A 25,398-nucleotide genomic window follows, 5' to 3' on the forward strand; every position below is an offset into this window, starting at 1 on the left:
TTATAGTTACTTATATGGGATATGTAGTGTACCACTGCCATCTAGTGGCAAACATGAATGGCAGTTCTCCTCTGGATATGCACATTCTCAGACAGGAAATGACTTTTGGTTTAGGAAGTTCTTCAGCCATTTTTAGATTGCCATTCACTGTGGATGCATGTGCCTGATTCTCTCCCAAGGGGCTTGAGACATCATCACCTGTAAGTGCCTTTCTACTGTGTCATCTGTCATTTATGCTACACTAGTTATTCTATGTATACTGATATGCTGTCATTGTATTGTGTTTCAGTTTCACCTGTAAAATAAAGTTGGATTCTTTGGTGGACAACACAAGCAGTGGGCTTCTGTTTGCTGGAGATTCTGACAAGGGTTTAGCTGTCCGTTTAGAGCCACACATAGTCAGTGTTTTGAGAACGGAACAGTGAAAAGGTGGAGCGCAACAAGCCTGGAGATAGGAGTCACTGCACAGACAGAATGAGTCTAAGATCAGGAAGGCAGTATAAGGCTGAAGATCGGCCACCCGGGACACATCAAGGCAGGGAAAGCATGTCAAGTGTCCAGCAAGATGATGCACGCTCACACTCGTCTAGATCAGCAAGGTCCAGTCAGATTTCATCAGCAAGTGCCCTTTTAGCCAGAGCTCGCGCCAAAGCAGAGGCAGCTCGTGTTCAGCTAGAATTCGCTAAGAAAGAGGCCACCGTTATGAAGGAAATTGCTGAGAAAGAAGCCGCCGCTGCAGCAGCAGAGGCTGCCATTATAAAGGAAAGGGCTGAGAAAGAAGCCGCCGCTGCAGCAGCAGAGGCTGCCATTATGAAGGAAAAAGCAGAGAAGGAAAGAGCAGAGAAAGAAAAAGAAAAATCAGAACAAGATGCAAAGTTGCATATTCTTCAGCGTCAGTGTGCAGCCGCCGCAGCAGCGGCCGCAACTTATGCCGAAATGGAACGGTATGGAAGTGGGTCTATCCACGAAGGCCCATATGTGCCTGAGAAACCCCTCTCCTCAGTAGAACGCACAAGGAAGTATGAACTTTCAAGCAGCAATGCAACAAAACAGTTCCCCAATCCAGAGTCAGCTGAATTTAAACCAAGACCAGCAGAACCCCTGAGTGTACGAAAACAAACCCATGAGGCCAGCAGTACTAGAACGATTAAAAATGAATCCTTACTACAGCAATCCAAACACCAGAGTACACAAGATGTCACTAAATATCTTATCCGAAAAGAAATGGTTAATTCGGGCTTTCTCAGGTTTGATGACTGCCCTGAGAATTACTGGGCATGGAAGTCTTTTTTTCTGTATGCAGTCAAAGACTTAGACTTATCAGCAGCCGAGATGCTGGATCTGATGATAAAATGGCTTGGGACAGAGTCAGCAGAACATGCAAGAAGGATGCGCAGAATACATATATTTAATCCTCCAGCAGGACTTGATATGGCCTGGCAAAGGCTAGAGGAAAGATATGGATCACCAGAGGCAATTGAAGGTGCTCTAATGAAAAGACTTCCGAGTCTTTCCCCAAGCTAAACAGCAAAGACAACTTGAAACTGCAAGAGCTGGGTGATATTCTTTGGGATGTCCAGTGTGCCAAAAAAGAAGGCTATCTAAGAGGACTTGCACATTTAGATACTGCCAGCGGTACTAAGCCAATAGTGGAGAAACTACCTCACAACCTGCAAGAAAAATGGGTGAGTGTTGGAGCCAAATACAAAGAAGAACATGATGTCCCCTTCCCCCCTTTCTTTGTGTTTTCTAGATTTGTACAGCAGCAAGCAAAGATCCGGTTGGATCCCAGCTTTTCCTTCATCACCAGCAGTCAACTGCCAAAGGTAGAAAAGCCACTTAGATCCTACAATAGGACTTCAGTGATCGCCCACAAGACAACGGTTCCCTCTGAGGACCCAGGCTGTCCAAGCAGCTACAAGGTAAACACCTTTGAAGGTCCTGACAGACTTTGCCCACTTCATAAAAAGCCCCATCCTCTAAACAAGTGCAAAGGGTTCAAAAGTAAACCCATCAAGGAAAGGATAGCCTTTCTTAGATAAAACGGCATCTGCTTCAAGTGTTGTGGATCCACTAAGCATGTAGCAAAAGACTGCAAAATACAAGCGGATTGTTCAGAATGTGGCAGTAACAGACACATCACAGCTTTACACCCTGATACATTGCATCAACCACTAGAGGACTTTGCCCACTTCATAAAAAGCCCCATCCTCTAAACAAGTGCAAAGGGTTCAAAAGTAAACCCATCAAGGAAAGGATAGCCTTTCTTAGATAAAACGGCATCTGCTTCAAGTGTTGTGGATCCACTAAGCATGTAGCAAAAGACTGCAAAATACAAGCGGATTGTTCAGAATGTGGCAGTAACAGACACATCACAGCTTTACACCCTGATACATTGCATCAACCACTAGAGGTCGCTGAAGAGCTGAAAGATGAGGGCAGGGAGCAAAAGGATAATTCAGCTACCCCAGTAATGTCCAAATGCACTGAAATCTGTGGCGACAGTACAAGTCCACGCTCATGTGCCAAGATCTGCCTAGCAACAGTGTACCCCACAGGGAAAAAGGAGAAGCTAGTTAAGATGTATGTAGTTCTGGATGAACAGAGTAACAGGTCACTGGCAAGGTCAGACTTTTTCGATGCCTTCAACATTACATCAAGTGCTATCCCATACACCCTAAAGACATGTGCAGGAATGATAGAAACTTCAGGAAGAAGAGCTACTGACTTTACTATTGAGTCTCTTGACAAGAGAGTCCGTCTCTCACATCCCATTTTGATAGAGTGTGATATGATACCGGATGATAAAACAGAGATCCCTTCACCAGAAGTAGCCCATCATCATCCTCATCTCAATTCAATATCTCACCTTATTCCAGCTATCCAGACAGATGCCTCTATTCTTCTACTTCTTGGGAGAGACATTCTACAAGTACATAAGGTACGCCAACAAATTAATGGGCCCTTTAATGCCCCCTATGCCCAAAGACTTGACCTAGGGTGGGTCATAGTAGGAGAAGTTTGTCTAGGAACAGTACATCGGCCTGACAGTGTCAATACTTTAAAGACATCTGTGCTATTTAATGGGCGCACATCCCTTCTAAGTCCATGCCAAAACGGCTTTGTTGTGAAGGAAACCCTTAACATCCCAAAACTATACTGTGACTTTCCTTCTAGTTACAATAGAGACATTAGTAGTGGCATGGAGTCTGACACTTTAGGGAACTCAGTATTCCAGAGAACAAAAGATGACGACAAACAAGCAATGTCTATAGATGATTGAGCTTTTCTCCATATCATGGATAAAGAGACTTTCCAAGATGAAAACAACAATTGGGTAGCTCCCTTACCCTTTCGCACACCAAGGTGTTATTTACCCAGTAACAGAGAGTGGCCATGAAGCGCCTGAACACACTATGTAAAACCTTGCAAAGAAAGCCTGAAGTGAAAAAAGACTTTACAGAATTCATCAAAAGGATGCTTGATAATAATCATGCTGAAGTAGCACCGTCACTGGATGAAGGTAAAGAACACTGGTATCTGCCAATGTTTGGCGTTTACCATCCACACAAGCCAGACCAAATAAGAGTTGTGTTCGATTCCAGTGCTCAACATGGAGGTGTTTCAATGAATGATGTACTACTGAGTGGCTCAGATCTAAATAACACACTTCTGGGTGTTCTCTTATGCTTCAGGAAAGAGCCTATTGCTTTCACAGGTGATGTGCAACAGATGTTTTATTGTGAATTCTTATACTGTACCGCGCTCCAATATTATCAACCTTTTGTGATTAACCTTTTTTGGTTGTGTGAATTTCTTAATATACCACCTATAATCCAATCATTACTTACTTCTATGGTGCTTAAATATACAATTAACATAAATTAATTTATAAATATGAATTAGAAAATTATATGTGATTATAACAAATATTAATAAAAAATTAATGAAAAATTGGAATGTCAATTCTATGTGAATAAAATAATAAAAAATTAATAAAACATTAAAAAAAAAAAAAAAAAAAAGGGAAATGTCAATTATTTTCTTTGAATTTGAGATGGTGTTGTTATTCAATTTAGTTAATGTGATAAGTCTGTGTTGGCAGCTTGAACCTCTCCCTCGTCTCCTCTCCTCTCTTTGTGCTTTCTTCACTGGCTGCTTTGTTTATTCCTCCATATACGGAACATGCAGAGAAGGGAAAAGAAACATAGTGTCTTATCCGGGATATAAGTGATTTATTGCTCTTTGATCTCCCACTCACATTGTGTAAATGTAAATAACGCTTTGAATACAATGTAACAAGATCCTGCTTCAGACAGCCTGGCTGATGTGTTTGCTTGCAGTAAATATACTCGCCGTTCCTCTGTGGATGCGTGATAACGTCACCGCCCCTCCCCTACGCGTTACGCTACAGGGACTCGTAGCTTCCTCTGGGGGATGTGGATGGGGAGGAAGCTACGAGTCCCTGTAGCGTAACGCGTAGGGGAGGGGCGGTGACGTTATCACGCATCCACAGAGGAACGGCGAGTATATTTACTGCAAGCAAACACATCAGCCAGGCTGTCTGAAGCAGGATCTTGTTACATTGTATTCAAAGCGTTATTTACATTTACACAATGTGAGTGGGAGATCAAAGAGCAATAAATCACTTATATCCCGGATAAGACACTATGTTTCTTTTCCCTTCTCTGCATGTTCCGTATATGGAGGAATAAACAAAGCAGCCAGTGAAGAAAGCACAAAGAGAGGAGAGGAGACGAGGGAGAGGTTCAAGCTGCCAACACAGACTTATCACATTAACTAAATTGAATAACAACACCATCTCAAATTCAAAGAAAATAATTGACATTTCCCTTTTTTTTTTTTTTTTTTTTTTTTGTTTTATTAATTTTTTATTATTTTATTCACATAGAATTGACATTCCAATTTTTCATTAATTTTTTATTAATATTTGTTATAATCACATATAATTTTCTAATTCATATTTATAAATTAATTTATGTTAATTGTATATTTAAGCACCATAGAAGTAAGTAATGATTGGATTATAGGTGGTATATTAAAAAATTCACACAACCAAAAAAGGTTAATCACAAAAGGTTGATAATATTGGAGCGCGGTACAGTATAAGAATTCATAGTTTAATTTCATACACCTAGAGAGGGTGTAATTAGTGCCTGGCGATCCAATATTTAATTAATATTCACTTAAGCACACAATTAACACTAATAATAGAGTAAGTTAACTCCTGGTGGCTCACAAATAACTATTCTACTAAGATGTTTTATTGTTTCCTAGTGAGAGAGGACCATCGTGACTACCTGCGTTTCCTGTGGTACAAGGATAACGACATAGCTAAAGAGGTGGCAGAGTACAGAATGAGAGTACATGTTTTTGGTAACAGCCCGTCTCCTACTGTTGCCATATACTGCATGCGCAAAGCTGCCCAGAAAGGTGCAGAATGTTATGGTCAAGATGCCAAACACTTTGTGATGAGACATTTCTATGTGGACGATGGACTTGCTTCAGCTAACACACCTGAAGGAGCAGTCGACATTCTCAACAAAGCAAAACAGATGCTGGCGGAGTCTAACCTGTGACTACATAAGATTGCCTCTAACAGCAAACAAGTCATGGAAGCTTTCACAGCAGAAGATAGAGCTAAAGATCTCAAAGACCTGTGCCTGGGAACAGACACCCTTCCTCTACAGAAGAGTTTAGGCCTAAGCTGGGATCTAGATAAAGACTGCTTTGTGTTTCAGGTTTCTTTAGCAGAAAAGCCATTCACAAGAAGAGGGCTCCTATCCACTGTGAACAGTCTCTATGATCCTCTCAGGTTTGTAGCACCAGTCACCATAAATGGTAAGGCCTTAGTTCGTGAACTGTCAAGTGGAGAAAGTGAGTGGGATGCCTTACTTCCACAAGAAAGACTCCATGAGTGGGTCCAATGGACAGTCTTTACAAGCTTTACAATGTCTTCAAATATCCAGATGTTATGTTCCTGTTTCTTTGTCACAGGCCTGCAAGAGGGAACTGTACATCTTTTCAGATGCCTCTGTTATAGCGATAGGTGCAGTCGCTTACTTGAAGGTAAGCGATGCAGGAAATGTCTGTCATGTTGGATTCGTAATGGGAAAATCCAAACTGAGCCCTAGGCCGGCACATACAATTCCATGCCTAGAGTTATGTGCAGCTGTACTAGCGGTTGAACTGTATGAGCTAGTGAGAGACGAGATAGACCTCAGTCTAGATGCTGTGAAATTCTTTACAGACAGTAAAACAGTTTTAGGCTATATCTGCAACATTTCAAAGAGATTCTTCTTGTATATCTCCAATCGGGTGACTAGGATCAGACAAACAACCGGTCCAGAGCAATGGTTCTATGTACCCTCAGAACAAAATCCTGCAGATTATGCTACCAGGCCTACACAGATAGCTTGCCTTCAGAACTCTATATGGTTCTCAGGTCCACCTTTTCTGTATCAGACAGCTGTAGATAATCCTGATGACAACAATGTTTATCCTTTAGTGGATCCTGAAGCTGATTCTGAAATTAGGTCAGAAGTAGTAAACTTCAGTACTAAAGCCTTTGACACCAGACTACGGCCGCATTGTTTCGAAAGATTTTCCAACTGGAAGAGACTAAGCAGGGTTATAGCAAAATTAATTCATGTTGCCAAAAGCTTCCAGAAGAAAACCAATGATGATCAACCCGGAAGCTGGGGAGTTTACCATGAAAGAGTCAGTTAAGAAGAACTTTCACAGGCCAAAACAGTTATAATTCCTTCTGTACAACACGCATGTTTCAGACAAGAATATGACTGTATTGAACAACAAAAGACACTTCCAAAACAAAGCCGTCTTACAAAACTGAGTCCCTTTGTAGATCAAGATGGACTATTGAGAGTAGGTGGCCGTTTATCCTTTGCCACGCTGTCAGATGAGGAGAAGCATCCTGTCATCATTCCTCATGATCACCACATTGCTACATTGATCATAAGCTATTATCACAACCAGATAGTTCACCAAGGGCACCACATAACAGAAGGTGCAATCAGAGCTGCAGGTTTCTGGATTCTTGGTGGAAAACGTCTAGTGTCTGCAATCATTCACAAATGTGTCGTGTGCCGTAAGCTCAGAGGGAGATTGGAAAGCCAAAAGATGGCAGAGTTGCCTAAAGATAGTCAATCCTGAACCTCCCTTCACTAGTGTGGGTGTTGATGTGTTTGGCCCCTGGGCAGTTGTAACACGACGAACTAGAGGAGGCAGTGCTGACAGCAAACGTTGGGCTGTTCTTTTCACATGTCTTTCTACAAGAGCAGTGCATATAGAATTGGTTGAGTCCATGTCAGCATCCAGTTTCATCAATGCTCGAAGAAGATTCTTTTCTGTTCGTGGTCCAGCTAAGTTGATTCGCTCTGATAGAGGTACTAACTTTGTAGGAGCATGCAAAGAGCTGCATAAATGCTCAAATGATGCAGAACTTCTAGACTATCTTCAAGACAAAGGATGCCCATGGATCTTTAACACTCCACACTCATCTCACATGGGAGGTGCTTGGGAGAGATTAATAGGTATAGCTAGGTGCATTTTAGATGCAATGTTACTCCAAGCTAAACCTACTCGTTTGACTCATGAGACTTAGGGTACTTTCATGGCAGAAGTTATGGCTATCATTAATGCAAGACCTTTGGTACCACTATCTACAGATCCTGATAATCTTACAGTTCTTATGCCTGCCATGCTCTTGACCCAAAAGGTAGACTCTTTATCGGCCCCTTATGGGGACTTTAGTACAACAGAACTTCATGTAAAGCAATGGAAACAAGTCCAATGCCTGGCTGATATGTTTTGGAAGAGATGGAGGAGAGAATACCTGTGTACCTTACAAAGTCGCAAGAAATGGACTGAGACCAGTCCCAACGTCAAAGATGGTAATGTCAGAAAGGTTGAAGTCAAAGTGACGAAACAAGGGACTGCTAAAGTGTATACTAGACCAGTTTCAGATGTCATTGTTCTCCTTTGAATAGCATTTCTGTTGTGTAGCTGGCACAATACATAGCAGAGAGCTCCTCACGGATAGCGTTCAGGCGAGACATTTGCCATTGAGTTAAATTCCATCCTGTGGATTACAATTGGGGTTGGAGATAGTTTGGCCTTGGGCGGCTTCTCCAATCCGAAGATGGGTTTATGGAATAAACTATTTCTTCATGTGGGCTATCAGCTTGAAGTACCATAGCCAAAAGACCCTGATATGTTGTGGACTCATGTTTTAGTTTATGTTACCAATCTAGGCCGGAATGTATTTTCTTATTATGTGTTTTCCCTGTACAGTAGCTATGTATAGGTAGTGATATAATATATCAGGCAAGGAGTGTGTTGCCTTCACAGGCTAGTTGAATTATAGTTACTTATATGGGATATGTAGTGTACCACTGCCATCTAGTGGCAAACATGAATGGCAGTTCTCCTCTGGATATGTACATTCTCAGACAGGAAATGACTTTTGGTTTAGGAAGTTCTTCAGCCATTTTTAGATTGCCATTCACTGTGGATGCATGTGCCTGATTCTCTCCCAAGGGGCTTGAGACATCATCACCTGTAAGTGCCTTTCTACTGTGTCGTCTGTCATTTATGCTACACTAGGTATTCTATGTATACTGATATGCTGTCATTGTATTGTGTTTCAGTTTCACCTGTAAAATAAAGTTGGATTCTTTGGTGGACAACACAAGCAGTGGGCTTCTGTTTGCTGGAGATTCTGACAAGGGTTTAGCTGTCCGTTTAGAGCCACACATAGTCAGTGTTTTGAGAACGGAACACAGATGCTTTCCCAATCTACAAATGGCACTGTTTATATCCTGCGAAACTGAAGTGATGAAATGCTCGTAGCTTCCGAATTCTTAGATTATAGAGATGATTGGCACCACTCTGGTCTCCAATCAGCTCTATGGTCAGCTGGCAGAAACACCGGCTGCATTCTCAGGTTCCCCCGATGGCACGAGACTGCCCAAGAAGGCCGTGGAAGGCAGCGGGGGAGGGGGGCATCATCTCCCGCTGCTTGTAAAAGCAATCCTGCAGCTAATTAGCCACTAGGATTGCTTTTATATGAAAGCCGATCGCCGGCTGAAAAACGATACCAGGATGATGCCTGCAGCTGTAGACATCATCCTGGTATAACCATTTAAAGTCCAGTGATGTACCAGTACATCGCTGATCCTTGTTGGGTGTATATGCTGTGTTCTTTTATTTTTTTTTTTTGTATGCAGCCTGTGGACTGAATGAGAAGAAATGTCTGCCAGAAAAAGTGTTTGGTATGCCCACCATTAGAATATACCGCCCTGCATCCACCCACTTCTATTGGTGGGCACACATTAGGTCACACTTTGCCACAAGTGCCAGTTCCAAGATTGAACAAATGTCTTAATAGTGGCACGCTTGAATAAAAATTGTCCAAGTGATAACCCTTATGGAAAAAGGATGAGACCAAGTCCCAAACTATCTTGCCACTGCTCCCCATGTAGTCTGGGCATCCAGGGGGCTCCACATGACTATCTTTTCCCTCATAAATCCGAAACTTATAAGTATAGCCTGTTGTCCTCTCACAGGTCTTCTACATCTTGACCCCATATCTGGCAAGCTTGCAGGGGAGAAATTGTTTGAATTCAAGGTGGCCAGAAAAATTAATGAGGGACTCAACACAGATGTTTTGCTGGGGAGTATAGACATCTGCAAATTTATGGTTAAGGTGATTTGTGAGGGGCTGAATTTTGTGGAGCCGGTCAAATTCAGGGTTACCCCAAGGATGGCAGAGTGTATTGTCACTGAAATGCATAAAACACATAATACTCTCATATCTATGCCTGGCCATGGCAGCAGAGAACATGGGCATATGATCAATCAGGTCTGTGGACCAATACAACCACAATTCATTTCTTTTAGTAATGCCCATGTTGAGGATTAGGCCCCAAAAAAATGTAAATTCGGAAACCGTAATGAGTTTCCCTTTCGAATGGTCTGGCAAGGTTTGAATTTGGGTTGGCGGCGATAAATTGTTGTGCATATAAATTGCTTTGATCCACAATCAACGCATACAGATATTCTGTGAAAAACAGCTCCAAAAATCAAGGAGGTATGTGAAAGACCAAGATGTACTAGACCGCTGGTGTCACCAGTTCACCAAAAGGTAGAGCGGCACTAGTACTGGCACTCTGCCTCATATGAGAGTCGTCAAAATTTACCGGCAAGTGCTAACAGAGATCAGGCCTGATTCTGCGAACACTGCGGTTTTGTGTGCAATGTATCAAGTGACAGTGACCTACTGACACTGCACTTGCTGGGGGAGAAGGGGGGGGTAAGCGTAGGGGCTAAACACAGGTGCTGGCAGGTGCCGGGGCTGATCCCACTAACGCTGCGTTTTTGGGGACGCTATACTAATGTGAACGCTGGTATAGTGCTGATCTGCTCAAAGATATTTACCTGTTCAGACACTATACTAGCAATGGAGGTTTATTGTGCATGAGTGTGTTCCTGGCAATCAAGGGGTTAAATGTGATGACTGGTGTACTGATGGGCAATATGACGCTATCTGGGAGGAGAGTGAAAACCACAGGAGCGCGAATCACTTATATATATTTTTTTATTTATATATTTTGCGCACCCATGCCGCCCTGTAGCAGTATTTCTGCTATAGGGCGGTCAGGAAGCGGTTACAGAAGCAGTTTGTGTTATGTTGCTGTGTTACTTTACCTGATAATTGCGCGGTCATGCAACACTGCACCCAAATTAAATTTACATCCTTTTTTCCCACAAATTGAGCTTTCTTTTGGTGGTATTTGATCGCCTGTGCGTTTTTTATTTTTTGCGCTATAAAAAAAAGGCTGACAATTTTGAGAAACAATATTTTGGACATTTTGCTATAAAACATGTCCAGTAAAAAAATGTAAAATCTAATTTAGTCATAAATTTAGACCAAAATGTATTCTGTGACATGTCTTTGCAAAAAAAATCCCAATACGTGTAAATTAGTTGGTTTACGTGAAAGTTATAGTGTCTACAAATGGCGGGAAAGATACTGGGATTTTTTGTTTATTATACTAATAATGGCGGCGATCAGCGACTTATGGCGGTGATCAGCGATTTATGACAGTGATCATCGACTTATGGTGGGACTGCGGTGGACATTTTGACACTGGGGGGAACGGACTTGGGGTCACTGACATCCCCAGTGACACCAATACAGTGATCAGTGCAAAAAAAAAAACACTGACACTGTACTAATGGCACTGGGGAGGAAGAGGTTAACATTTTTTAGGTAATGAAAGGATTAACTGTGTGAGGGGAGTGTTTTACTAGGGGGCGGGGGTGTGTGCTTCACGGGAACACGCTGATCCCGAGATAAACTCTTCTCTCAGGATCAGCGTGTGCTCGGAACTGACAGATAGCAGAGCTGCAGTGTAAACACTGCAGCCGTGCTCTCTGTCAGTGATTGCAAGTAATCACCGGGACCCGGTGGGTAATGACTGGCCGGGACCCAGTGATGGACACCCGCTGCCGCGATCGGCGGGACAAGTAGGGCGGGGACGCGACTCGCGCGCACCCCCTACCTGTTTTGCAGAGCGCCGTTAAAAAACGGCGCAGAGGTGCCGCCCTGCCGCAGTAAAAACACTGTGGCTGGTCGGCAACCAGTTAATACAATAAACATACTTTTAAAGGTAATGCACAAGGCCGGTGTGCCCTCTGTTTTGTTTTTCTCTATTAGTACTTTTGGACTCCCCGGTTCTTTGAGGGCAGCAAGGCGTGCATATTCCAAGGTATTCACTGTGTGATCCCTAAGACCTAGAGTCCATCCCTAAGCGCAGGAGTATTTGGGTTTTCCACTTTCACATCACTGTGTCCCTTGGACACAGCCCTTCCCCACTGAAGGTAAAGAGCCAATGAAATTGACAGGTCACAGCCGATCATAAAGTCAGTGCAGCCCATCAGTGCATCCCCATCAGTGCATCTGTCAGTGCACAGCCCATCAATGGACCTGTCAGTGCAGTCCATCCGGGGACCTGTCAGTGCAGTCCATCAGTGTACCTGTCAGTACAGCCCATCAGTGCTTCCATTATTGTTCCTGTCAGTGCATTCATCAGTGCAGCCCATTGGTGTACCTGTCACCACAGCTATCAGTGCAGCCTAATCAGTGTACTTGTCACTGAGTCGACACAACTGCTGCCTATCAGCAGTGTACCCCTCATACAGCCACACTCACCAGCGCCACAAAAAATATTTTACTAGTGAGGAGGCGCTCAAAATCATCAGCATGTTGGATGCGAGCAGCGGGGAGCTCTCACCATCCAATTCTGATTCTGAATACAAGCCAGTAGAAAGTAATGGGTCAGTGACCAAATCGGAGGATGAAGCAGTCCCTCCTAAAAGGATACGATGCTCTGCACAGCAGGCAACCATAAGCAGTGTCATAAACCCCAATGGTCAATCAGCAGGCACCAATGGCGCTAAACCCCAGGATGAAAGGCCCAGTACCAGTACTGGAATATCCCGCCAGACCCCAAGAATTGGGACCCAAACATATCTTCCTGATGCCCTGGAAACCCTTTATGGCTGTCTTCCAGCTCAGGATCAGCTTCAATCCCCTTTTTTCACCACACAGCCAGGTACTGAAAATTTTTCTGAAATTGATTTTTTTTATTTGTTTTTCTCTGCCAATTTACTTCAATCCATTGTGGACCAGACAAACCATTTTGCTCAGCAATATATTGATAACAATCCCAGTACATCCTATGCCCATCCTAATCTATGGAGATGTCTCACATAGGAGGAGTTAAAATTGTTTTTGAGCCTTACATTTAACATGGGGCTTACAAAAAAAAAAACTTGCGTGCCTACTGGACAACCAACCCCATCCATCATATTCCCATTTATTCTGCTGTCCAGGTCACGCTGTGATCTGATCATGCAATTCCTGCAAGTCACAGTGCCCTCCCCGAGATCATCCAAAATATGACAAACTACAAAATCTGCCTCCAAATAAATTCTTTTGTTAAGAGATTTGCAGAACTTTGTCCCTGAGCAACACATCTGTGTGTTTGAATCCCTTGTCCACTTCACTGGCCGGCTGGGATCCAAGCAATACATTCCCAGTAAAGGGGCCAGGTATGGATTGAAGATGAACAAGCTCTGTGAAAGAGCTACAGAATATGTGCATGCCTTCTGCATGTACATAGGCAAAGACTCCCAGCTCCAGCCCCCTGAGTGCCCAACCTACATTGGCACAAGTGGCAAAAATGTCTGGAAACTGGCATTCCCACTGTTCCAAAAAGTTTGTCATACGTACCTTGATTATTATACCAGTCTGCCCCTTTCCCAGCATCTGTAACGTGAGAAAACCTTAGCCTGTGGTACCACTCAAAAAAACAGAGAGATCTTCCCACAAAGTTTAGTAACCACAAGGCTACAAAAGTAAGAATCCGCAAGTCTGAGAAACGAGGAAGTGTTGGCCATGAATGAGGGATAAGAGAGATGTTTACATCCTGTCCACTATCCACAGTGACACCTCAGTGAAAATTCACAGAAGACGCAGACCCATCCAAAAACCTGAATGTATCCACGATTTATAATCGGTTCACGGGGGGGGGGGGTGTATTTAAAAGATCAGATGCTACAGCCCTATTTGTCAACATGAAAGTCCCTCTTCTAGTATAAAAAAGTTGCACTTTATTTTTGCCATTTGGCCATTTACAATGCATTTGTCATCTATCAAAAGTCAACAGAAAGACCCACCACCTTCCTCAAATATGTAGAATAAATTATCACTGCCCTGATCTACCAGCAAGGATCCCTCCCAGAAAACATTCGCTCTGATTGTGTGAGCAGACTTCATGAGCAACATTTTCCAGAAAACATTCCACCCCCAGAATCAGGAAGAAGATGCCAAAAAAAATGTTGAGTATGCAGCAGAAGAGGAGTTAAGAGAGACACCCATTGTCCCCAATGTCCCTCCCAACCGGGCCAATCGGAGACTGCTTCCGACATTATCACACGTCACTAAAATATTAGTTCCCCTTTATTGTTATAAAAAAAAAGTTTTCATTTTCTTTCCACATTTTTCAAACACTTGTGAAAAAAAATTACATTTTTAAAAGACTAATTTTGCCTTATAGAATATACGTTGGGGTGTTTTATTTCCAAAATGGGGTCATTTTGTGGGTAATTGCATTGTCCTGGTGCTCCAGGGCCTTCACAAATGTGATAGGTAGTCAGGAAATTAAAAGTGTAATTTATGCCCCTGTATGTGTCCGGGCTGTGTAAAAGTCTCACACATGTGGTATCGCCAAACTCAGGACAAGCAGCAGAATGTATTTTGGGGTGTAACTCTTGGTATGTACATGCTATATGTTAGAAATATCGTATACATTGACAATTTTGTGTAAAAAAAAAAATGCAAAAATGGAAAACAAATTTCCATGTGGGCTAACTTATGTTGGACGCACAGTGGCTAAGTGGTTAGCACTTCCGGCTGGCAGTACTAGGGTCGTTGGTCTGAATCCCAACCACGGCACCACCTGCCTGGAGTTTGCATGTTCTGCCTGTGTTTCCTCCGGGTACTCCGGTTTCCTTCCACACTCCAAAGACATGCTGGCAGGTTAATTGGCTCCTGTCTAAATTGGCCCTAGTATGTGTATGTATGAATGTGAGTTAGGGACCTTAGATTGTACACCCCTTGAGGGTTAGGGACTGATGTGAATGTACAATATATATGTAAAAATCTGCGTAAATTAACGGCGCTATATAAGTACCTGAAATAAATAATAATAAGCACCCCTTGAAAGCAAGAATAGCAGAACACATGAAAAATATTAGGAAAGAATATAATTATCACAGTGTATATCTGATCATTTCTTGCGTTATCATGCAAGAGATCCATCCAAACTGTTGTTTTGGGGGAGAGATCGAGTTGTTCCCTCTTGGATCCCTCCAATAGAGTGAGGGACTGCTCCAAGAGGGAAACTAAGTGGATTTACATCCTACACTCTTTAGCACCAGGTGGCCTTAATATTGAGCTGGATATCGCTTTATTAGTGATCTTTAAAGATGAGACTATGGGAATCATACCTCGGTCTATTTTAATATTTTTATTTATTGTATTTATTTTTATTTTAGTTTCCTTCCAATTAAAGGGGCACCCTCTCTCATTCGGTCAGGGGGATGTTTGCGGGAATTTGCGGAAGTATAGCAGGGGGAGATGGCAGACAATTGTACAATTGTTCACAGCTACAGGTTGGAATTATACAGTTGCCCTCCTCATTTTCTGCTTTCAAATGTTTCTATGAATCTGCAAAAAAGATTGTTGATTGCTGCAGGCTCTCATTCACCTTTTTTCTTAAGGAGTGATTGTACTAATTCCAGAGAATTAAAAGTTTCACAAGCTATTTTATTGGTTCCAAAGCCAAATGTCGATGTTAATCCTATAATGGATCTGAAGTCCCTCAAGAAGTTTCTCTATGTACAAAGGTTTCAGATTAAGTCAGTGTGCACAGTAGTGGCCTTGCTCCAACTAAATTTCCTGGTGTCATTGGACAAAAAGGATGCTTATGGTTTTAAGTTCTTATGGTTTTCAATGGAGGACCAGCATTTTCAGTGTGTGTGGTCCTGCCATTCAACCTTTCACAACACCCTGAGTTTTTACAAAGGCGATGGCTCCAATTCTAGGCATCTCAATCACCCAGGAGGTACTTGCCCTGGGATACCTGGGCAATCTTCTGCTCAGGGAACAGTCGTTTTATCTTCTGGAGCACAGCGTATCTCACACAGTATGTTCTCTGGAGAGGTTTGGCTGGGTTCTCAATCTCCAGAACTTGGTGTCAGCTCAGTAATTGGAAAATCCAGGCCTGCTTCTGGAAACAGTCTAGGTGAAGGTGATTCTTCTTCCAGAAAACTGCCTTTCTTGTAGAAATCAGGTGGTGTTTCTCAGAAAATCAGGTGGCGTCTCTGTATGAGAGTAGAGGGAAAGATAGTTGCCTCATTCGAGCCAGTTCCCTTTTCTCAGTTCCATTCTAGGCCTTTACAGCAGAATTTTCTGTTGCGATGGAACAGGACTTGTTGAACTATCTGATGTCCCTTTGTCCCAATACGCTATGGTCTGTAGACTGGTGGATGTCTCCCCTAAGGTTGGAAACAGAGAAATCTTTTCTTCACCTTTCTTGGAAAGTAGTGACAATGGGCATCTGCCTAACAGGTAGTGGAGACGTTCTAGATCACTTTTCAATTTAAGGAACATGGTCTTCATGGGAAAGATTGTTACCTATGAATATTATGAATACCTCTGCAATTCACCTGGTTCTCTTGCATTGGCCGAACCAATTACAGGTCCTTCCCATAAGGGGACAGTCAGTCAATGCCACGGCCGAGGCATAAATCAATCATCAAGGGGGTACCAGAAGCTAAGCAGCCCAAGAAGAGGTTGATTTTGTCCTGGCTTAGGCAGAGCTATATGTCCCCGCTCCATCTATGATCCATATCCCAGAGATAAAGAATTGACAGCTGGATTTCCAAAAAATAGAAAAAAACCTCCTGCGCTGAAATGGAATCCTACTCACAAAAAAGCTGCTGACACTAACCTTATACCCAATAAGTGAATACTCAATAAAATAAAACATTGTAGCGCTAATATTACTAAAAAGTATTATGTAAATCGGTGATTACAAAACACAAAATTAGTTAAATAAACATCCCCTAAATATAAACATCGGGGAAAAAACAACACACACATTTATAGCTAATAGTGTCATGCGTGAATCCCTCATAAGGGAATATCCAGTGCATAGGGTGACAAATACAACCCTAAATCAATACTGTGAAAAAAACACAATAGTGCACAATATTAGTGAACAAATAATCAATTCCAAAGTCTGAAAAAATAATTGCGATGCTTAACCGTTTCAATACCGTGCAATTTTACACCTTCCTGCCCAGGCCAGTTTTCAGGTTTCAGCGCTCTCACACTTTGAATGACAATTGCGCGGTCATACAACATTGTACCCAAACTAAAATTTGATCATTTTCTTCACACAACTAGAGCTTTCTTTTGGTGGTATTTAATCACCGCTGGGGTTTTTATTTTTTGCTAAATTAACAAAAAAAGACCAAAAATTTTGAAAAAAAAACACATTTTTCTTTGTTTCTGTTATAAAAGTTTACAAATAAATAATTGTTCTTCATAAATTTAGGCCGAGATGTATTCTGCTACATGTCTTTGGTGAAAATAACCCAAATTAGGATGTATTTTTTAGTTTGTAGGAAAGTTATAGAGTTCACAAACTATGGGATATATCTGAATATTGATCAATCCTGAAGTACTGACAGCCAATCTAATATCTTGAGGTCCAAGAATGTCAGAATAGTACAGATATCCCCAAATGACCCCTTTTTGCAGAGTAGACAGTCCGACGTACTTCATAAGAGGCATGGCGAGTTTTTTGAAGTTGTATTTTTTTGTCATAATTTTTCGGAAAATGAAAAAATTAAAAAAATTATTTTCACTATTTTTTTTTTTTACATACTGTCACCAGTGCAGTACAGCGTCATCATATAACTGGCATGGCGGTGAACAGCGACACTGACTGGTGACAGTATGAAAAAAAAATATTTTTTTTTATTTTTTTTTTTTTTTTTTTATTATATTTAATTTTTTATTACATTTTTTTTTTTTTAAAGATTTTTTTTCATATTTTACTATGACCAAAATAGTACAATGTTACCATAGTAACACTGTACTACTTTGGGGAAGTGATCAGTATTTTTTTTTTTTTTTTTTTTTTTTACACAATTTGCTTATAGCAAAGAATTACTTTGCTATAAGCAAGCATTTACCTGAATGAAATCGATTCATTCAGCTTTTTTTTTTTTTTTTTTGTGCTTAGCTGTGATTTGGTCACAGCTAATCACATGACATGTGCATGTGATTAGCTGTGACCATTCACAGCTAGGCACTAGTGTACAATGGATGGCATCATGAATGAAGCCATCCATTGTATACAACTGTCATGTGACCTGCTGTGATTGGTCACAGCAGGTCACATGGTACCGGCAACGGGAGCCGGTACTCGGATCTGTCATCGGCCGTGTCCGAGGTGCACGGGCGGTGACAGATCGCACTGCTGCGTCGCTCTGCAACCGTGCAAACCGCGCATGTGCGGGAGCACGCCAAATGGCATGCACCCGGAAAGCTGCAGCGCTTTTCAAGCCGCCAAACGGCCATTGGCCGGGCGGCAAATGGTTAAGGTGGTCCTCCCACTTCACTCTTCATGCAAAATATCGTGCAGTGTACGTGATTCACACGTGTCAATCCTTCAACATCCAAAATGCCCCCTCACCTCCTTACTTAGACCCCACAGGGCCAGCACGCTTTGAGGATCAAGGTGATCCTGTAAGAATAAATTCCTCTCAGGCTTTCCCCTCACTGTTGGTAAACGTCTCCAGCCTTCACCAGATTAGCAGCCAGCTCCTCCCAGGGTCATAATGAAACACAAGCAGAGACCCTCCATAGTGGAACCAGTTTTAATAGATAAATATCCAGATAAAAAGTATTTCACTCACATTACAGCAAAAAAGTCTCTTCCTCCAGCTTTCTACCTCATGCTATGGGTGTACTGCATGGGTGATCGAACAGGGTGATCCAATATGGCCCCCACGCCGGAAGTGACGTCACCACGTTTAGTGGAAGCTTCTCCACACGTACCGACACATTGCGTCACGTTCAACACGTGACTTCCTCAGGGTCGGATACACATCTTGGTAAGCCACTAACTATGCATGACCTGCACACGGTCACTGCAGATATTAAAGACACAATCTCAGCTGCTATCTCAGACCTTTGCTTCGATATATGTTTCGTGTACAGGAATGCAGACAACACAAGCTGCTGGTGTGAGGAATCATGTTGTACAACAGAACTGCATCCAGGTCAGCATAGAACAGGAAACTGAAAGTATAAGGCAATGCAATATTACCATATGCAAGTAGGATCACAGTATTTGCATAATAACTCTATAACATCTCCTTTTTTTACATTCAATTCAAACCTTGTAAACAAACTAAAACTGATGCTGAACAGTCTTGAACATGGCATACTGTGTTACTGGTAGATACGCTACAGATTGAGTCTGTCTGGTGGTCTTGAAACTCGACCACTACGCAAGACCACAGGGAAGTTGCCTGGGGAAATCCGTTCAGCTCCAGAAGGTGTTAAGGAGCTACCCTCTTTCCTGGCTGGTGTGTTTGGCAAAGAAGAACTTGACAGGATATGTGGCTGCATTATGTCATCCTCATTGTATCCCGATATGACAGCAGAGTTCTCTCTGCTTTGAGTATATGGTCCAGTAGGACTCGGGGCATTGAGCACCTCAGGAGGATCATGTTCAGGATGCTCATAGGTTTGTGTGATGAATCGTTCTGCCCTTCGCAGGTCCACTCGATTGCGGCGGTAAAGACTGCCTTCTACATCCACAAGATATGATCGAGGAGCAACACTCTGAACACAGGAACCCAGTCTCCAGCGACCGGTCCTGTCACCTGGAAGCGGCTTCATACGGATTGGCTCCCCAATTCTTAGTTTAGGTACGTCTTTAGCAGACACATCGTATGACAGTTTGGCAATCTGTTTCCTCCGCTGCAGTTTCGCCGGGACACCTGTAACCACACAAGGATCAAGTAATTTGTTGGCCACAGGCAATGAAGTCTTCAGTCTCCTAGACATCAAGCGCTGTGCAGGACTACTGTCTATGACTTCAGATGGGGTGTTCCTCCAATGTTGAATGGCCTTCCACGGATTGGTACCATCAAACTTGGCCTTCTTACAAAGATTCTTCACTATCTTGACAGCCGATTCCGCTTTGCCATTGGCTTGTGGGTGCCTCGGGGATGAGGTAACATGCTCGAATCCCCAATCTGTAGAGAACCGTCTGAATTGCTCACATGCAAATTGAGGTCCATTATCCAAGATTACTCTATCTGGCTGGCCATAACGTGCAAATTTTGCTTTACAACGCTTGATGGTAGTATCAACAGACAGGTCAGGAAGTAGCTCAATCTCCCAAAAGTCGGAATAGTGATCAACAATTAGTAGAAAATTCTGCCCAGTGTAATTCAGTAAGTCCATGCTTACAATTTGCCAAGGCCGGGTGGGCAGCACATGCGACTGTCAGGGATCTAGGTATGACCAGAGATGTGTGGACTGACACAGGGAAACAGCAGGCTTCAAGTATGGTGAAATAATAAGATTTATTATTAGCTGCACAAAATAAACGAACGCAGTGCAAACAAAACCTTAACTAATACTAATATGTACAAGGCAGCAGGCAAAGGGTAGTCAGGTCACTCGCCAGGTTCGGTAACGGGGGTTCAGATCAGAATAGGGATGTCCAGAAGAGTAGTCAAACGAGCCAGGGGTCAGAGCAGGAGAAGTCAGCAGAGGTCAGGATCAGGCAGGATCGGCAACAAATCAGATAGGCAGAAGAACAGGAACAGGAACACAGGATACAAGGTACAGGGGCTCATGGGAAACAAACACCAAGGCACTAACTGTAGGTCTGGCCATTGCTTAAATACACCTCCTGCAATCAGCCTCAGGTGATGACTTGATTGCAGGAGTGAGCTTCTGGCTGCTGAGAGCACCCGCTGGCCAGCCCTGGTACTGCAGCCCACACGGCAGGTGAGCCCTAGCACCACCTGTGGTGAATTCATTCCTGACGGGTGTGGTTGTATGCTGGAGAGTTCAGCTGAGCTCCAGGAAGCCCTGAAAAGCCTGGGGCTAAAGTGCCCTGCCCAGCCCAGGCAGGATGGCGGATCCTGGTCCTGCGTCCAGCGATGGGAACGCCCTGGAGGGGCCTAGTACCGGCCACTCTTTTCCACTGGCAGAGGACCTGGGAATGGCCCCTAGGAAGAGGGAAGTTTACTCTGCCTACCGGGACCAAGTGGCTGCTCGGGCCAGGTTAGTAGAGAAGGAGGAAGCCAAGCTCCAGAAGCTGACTCTGGAGCTAAAGAAGCTCCGGTCATCCTACGACCGTGTATGGTGTACAAAGCGGCAGGCCATGAAAACCGGGCCTGCAGGCACTGGAATTACGTGTGTCCCAGCAGGGGAGGTATGTGGCGACGCTGCAGTGCAAGAGCGGCGTCCTAAGTGAAAAATATTTGAACGAAGCGAGATTTAAGGCTGCAAGAAGCCGCAGTGTTGCGGCGATGCGGGGTCCGGTGGAGGAGGCCTCCTTGGTGGAGGAATTGTCGGGGGAGTTGCCGGTGGAAGGCGAACAGGAGCAGGCTGAGCCCGCAGCACCCTCAGAGAAAATGGCGCCTAAAATGGAAGACAGCGTGGTCGCGGGATCGTCAGAGTCCCTCCCCCCTGGGCAGCAGCCTGTGGATTGGGGGACCCAGGTGGAGGAGGTGGAGATGGCGGGCGGATTGTAGTTCGTGGCAGAGGCGGTGCCGGAGCTGCATGGAGCCGACTTCAGGTTTACATCCGAGGACTCGGAGGAAGAAGCTGAAAGTGATGTCATCCCCCGCAAGCCGGCTAAGCCGGTGGTGAAAGAGCGTGCTGCCTTTGTCATGCTGCAATGCATCCCCAAGGACGTGTTGGCAAAGGCAGGGGAGCCACTGTCTGTACAGAAGAAGGACTCTGCTGAGTGTGTTGGTGAGATGGTTGTGGACACTGGGGTAGCGGGTATAATGCCTGCAAATTTGTCTGAGGTGCAGGTTAGCCCTACAGTCCTGGCTAAGGGTGTTTCCCCTCTGGTGGTGGTCCCACTAGGCCCTGCCCCTTCGGGGGGCATGGTGGCCTCTGGTGCGCAACCAGCAGGTCCCCCGGTTTCTCCTCAGAGGGCTCCAGGTTCTCAGGTCCAGGCCCCTGTGTGTCAGGCTCAGGTGGGTTCTCCTGCTGGTGTGGGTGGTCCCCAGCCCCAGGCTACCCCAGGTCATGGCTCATCTGCATCTGCCCCTTCAGTTGCTGTTGTGGCGGCTTCCCCTGGTCATGCCCCCTTCGTGTTGAGTGCCCCTGGGGCTAGATCGGGGCTCAGTTACTCCACTGCAGTTAGGGAAGGTCAGGGGTCAGTGGGATCGGCCCGGGCAGGTAACCTACCCACTTCTGCCGCCAGGCAAAATGTTGTTCAGCTCAAGTGGTCAAGGGAGGCCCCCCCCCCCTTAGCAGGAGAGAGGTCATAGACCGGATACTAGAAATGGGCTTCCGTGCCACAGATATTTTTGCGTTTATTGCTCCAATTGGTACTGGAGAATATGATGTGTCCTTTATACGGCCGGAATTGTTGGACCTCTTTTGGCAGAGGTATGAGACCACCTTTGTCACCAGCCCTAGGTGGGTGGGCCTTACCCCGAGGCTCGTCTCTCGCCAGTCTCTGATTAAAAAAATAACAGTGCTAGTCAGAAACGAATCCATCCCAGCATCGGATATTGTGGTCATGTTAAGTAGGTATGGGGATGTGATGGGGCCCCTTGGGAAGATCAACGGTGAGAGGGGAATATGGACGGGTGGGTGGACGACCACCATCCACTTAAAGGTGGTTGGAAATGTGCTCCAGCACATTCCCTCTTCCGCTTTTTTGGGAAAGGACCGCTTAATAATTTTTTTTGCGGGTCAGTCATTCGATGCAATCTCTGCGGGGAGCTCGGACATTCATACAACCAGTGCCCGGAGGCCCTCCACAACCTTCCGGTGGGGGAGCTTGAAGCAGAGTTGAATCAGATAGATGCTGAAGAGGTGGAGGCGGCATTGGAGAGAGCGGCTTCGGTTGCTGTGGCGGCCCTTGTGAGGGAAGGGGAGGTTTCTGTGGCCCGTCCTGTCTCTGTCCCCCCTGTTTCATCTACCCCTTTGAAGTCCCCTGTTGTTCCCCCTTGTGTGCCGGTCCCTCCTTCTAGAAGTAAGAAACAGCTGAGGGAGGCTGCTAAAGGGGCCGGGATGGTTGAGACTAGGTCTAGTCCCTCAGTGACTGCTCCCCCCATGCTCCTGCCGCTGCGGCAGAGTGGGAAGCCCGGTAGGGAGTCCAGGGAGTCCCAAGATTCTGCTCCAGTAGGGGCTCAGGTGGAGGAGGGGTGGTCCCTGGTGGGTAGGTGGAGTAAGCCAGTCTTGTCCCCAGCGGGGTCGGTGTCCTCTTTAGAGGTGGGGGATGTGGCCCTGGGGAATAGGTTTGGGGCTTTGTCGGGGGAGGAGGAGGGGTCAGGTGATCCCGCTTCCCCGATGGAGGATGAGGATGCTGGGGGGTCTCTTAAGAGAGTGAGGGACCCTGCCAAGAAAGTCAAGAGGAGGATTAAGAAACGTCCCTCTCAACTACCTTAATGGCAGTTCCCGCTCCGATAAAGGTGGCAACTATTAATGTTGCCAGCCTACGGTCTGTAAGAGCGAAAGAAACCACCTTATTTTTGCTCAGTGGGATGGAAGCTGATGTTTTCTTTTTGCAGGAGACCAGGATGTCCAGCTTGGCTGATATACATCTGGCTAAGTGTGAGTGAAGGCGTGGGCCCTCCTACTGGTATCTTGCGGCCGAGCCTTACAGCGGAGTTGTGGTGCTTTTTACCGGCATGGTAACGTGCCGGCGGGTAATTGAGGTAGAGATTGGAAGATGTCTGATCCTGGATGTCCTTGTGGGGGGGCAGGAGTTGCGGCTGATAAACATTTACGGGCCGCAGTCCAAGTGGGACAGGAAGTGCCTCTTCACAAGGATCAAACCTTTCTTTTTTACGTCCCGGCTGGTGGTCTTTGGAGGAGATTTTAATACTATCACTAGGCCCAAGGACAGGAGGGGCTTCAATGACAGGCTGGGATATGATAGCGTTTTTCTAAATGCTATAGTCAGGGAAGCAGGTCTGGTAGACGCCTTGGTTAAGAGCAGCCCAGACAGCACTGGTTTCACTTTCAGGAGAGGTAACAGTCAGAGTAGGATAGACAGGTTTTTTTTGAAGGAGAACTCTACCTTCTCGGCACCTGTGTGTCGGGCGGTGGAGTTTTCCGATTACCTTATGCTATCTGTGACTTTGAATGTTTCAGACACACCACTGAGAGGGAAGGGCATCTGGAGAATGAATTTGTCTCTGCTTGAGGATGAGGAGGTGAGACGATCTTTCAAGGAGTTCTTTCAGGCTCAGGAGATAGTGCTGGATTTCTGCGGCAGTAGGTCTGAGTGGTGGGAGCTTACCAAAGTGCGGATCAGCAGGTTTTTCAAGGCCGTAGGTAAGAAAAGGCAGTTTAATCAGTATATCACCTACCAACGGTTGCGGAGGAAGCTCGACCGCCTTGTTTCTAGCGGTGGAGATTCGGGAGATTCGGGGGCAATCTCTGAGCTTCTTCTCAGGAAGTACCAGTATGATCGGCGTGCCTCTTTGGTTCTGGAGAGGGATTATGGGAAATACCACTCACCTGACCCTTTCCAGAACTGCACACAGAGTGCAGCGATTGAGACGGTCTCTACTCTGAGAGATAGTACGGGGTCCCTGACAAGATCCAGGTCAGGGATTCTGGAGGTCTCCAGGTCTTTCTATGCGGACTTACTGGGTGAGAAGCGCCTTGACCGGACAAGGATGCTGAGCTTTTTGGAGTCTACGCCAGATCTGGAAAATAATATCCCACTGGAGAGGAGGTGGCCAGGGCCATTGATAGTCTGGCCATTAAGAAGACCCCTGGGCCGGACGGTTTGACAGCCGAGTTTTTCAAAACCTTTAAATCGTGCCTGGCACCTCGCCTCGCGGAGGTTTACAATTGCTGTCTGGATGAGGGATCCCTCCCTCCTTCCATGAGGCAGTCTGCAGTAATTCTCTTGTCAAAGGGTAAGGATCCTTCGGCTATTGAGAACTGGTGCCCCATAAGCCTCCTCAATGTCGATAGAAAGGTTCTGGCAAAGATCTTGTTCTGGCGCTTGTCGTCAGTGGCAGACGGTTTGCTTTCTCATCAGCAGCATTGCTCGGTCCAGGGCAGGAGTACCTTCACAGCGGTGTTAGCTGCCCAGGAGGCCCTGGAGCGGTGTAAGGCTGAAGGATGGGGGAAGTTCTTGCTAGCGGTGGACCAGGCAAAGGCCTTTGATAGAGTCAATCATGAGTACCTCTGGCATCTCCTGGACCGGTACGGTTTGGAGGAGAGGTTCATTGGCTGGCTGAAGACGTTGTACAGAGAGGCTGAGAGCTTCATGTTGGTGAATGGCTGGGTTGGGAGGCCCTTTGGGGTCGGATCCAGGGTGCGCCAGGGGTGCCCGATGAGCCCCTTGCTCTATGCCTTTGCCATCGACCCTTTCGTCAGGAGGTTAGATGGTGGGGCGGCGAGCGGGGTGGCGGTGGGTGCTACTGGGGATCCGCCTCTGAGGGTCATAGCTTATGCTGATGACGTTTGTTTTTATCTCTGGA

The 25,398-nt window shown here is 45.0% G+C and overlaps 1 protein-coding gene across 6 annotated transcripts in view; it reads left to right on the top strand.

Annotated features, from left to right (window-relative positions):
- SERHL2 (serine hydrolase like 2) overlaps positions 1 to 25,398 on the top strand; it is an 801,854-nt gene that overhangs the window by 702,744 nt on the left and 73,712 nt on the right. Inside the window, exons 13-14 of one of the 6 annotated variants that reach the window (XR_016313777.1) lie at positions 290 to 1,922; positions 5,299 to 8,734. The exons of 4 other annotated variants lie outside the window; for them this stretch is intronic. The gene's annotated coding sequence lies outside the window, so the exon portion shown is untranslated. Of the gene's footprint in view, positions 1 to 289; positions 1,923 to 5,298; positions 8,735 to 25,398 lie in introns of those variants that run through there. One more of the 6 variants, XR_016313775.1, reaches the window with a different exon arrangement.

This window comes from Staurois parvus, unplaced genomic scaffold (assembly GCF_062004578.1).
Source record: "Staurois parvus isolate SC_StPar_1 unplaced genomic scaffold, SC_StPar_1.0 ptg000341l, whole genome shotgun sequence".
Lineage (NCBI taxonomy): Eukaryota > Metazoa > Chordata > Amphibia > Anura > Ranidae > Staurois > Staurois parvus.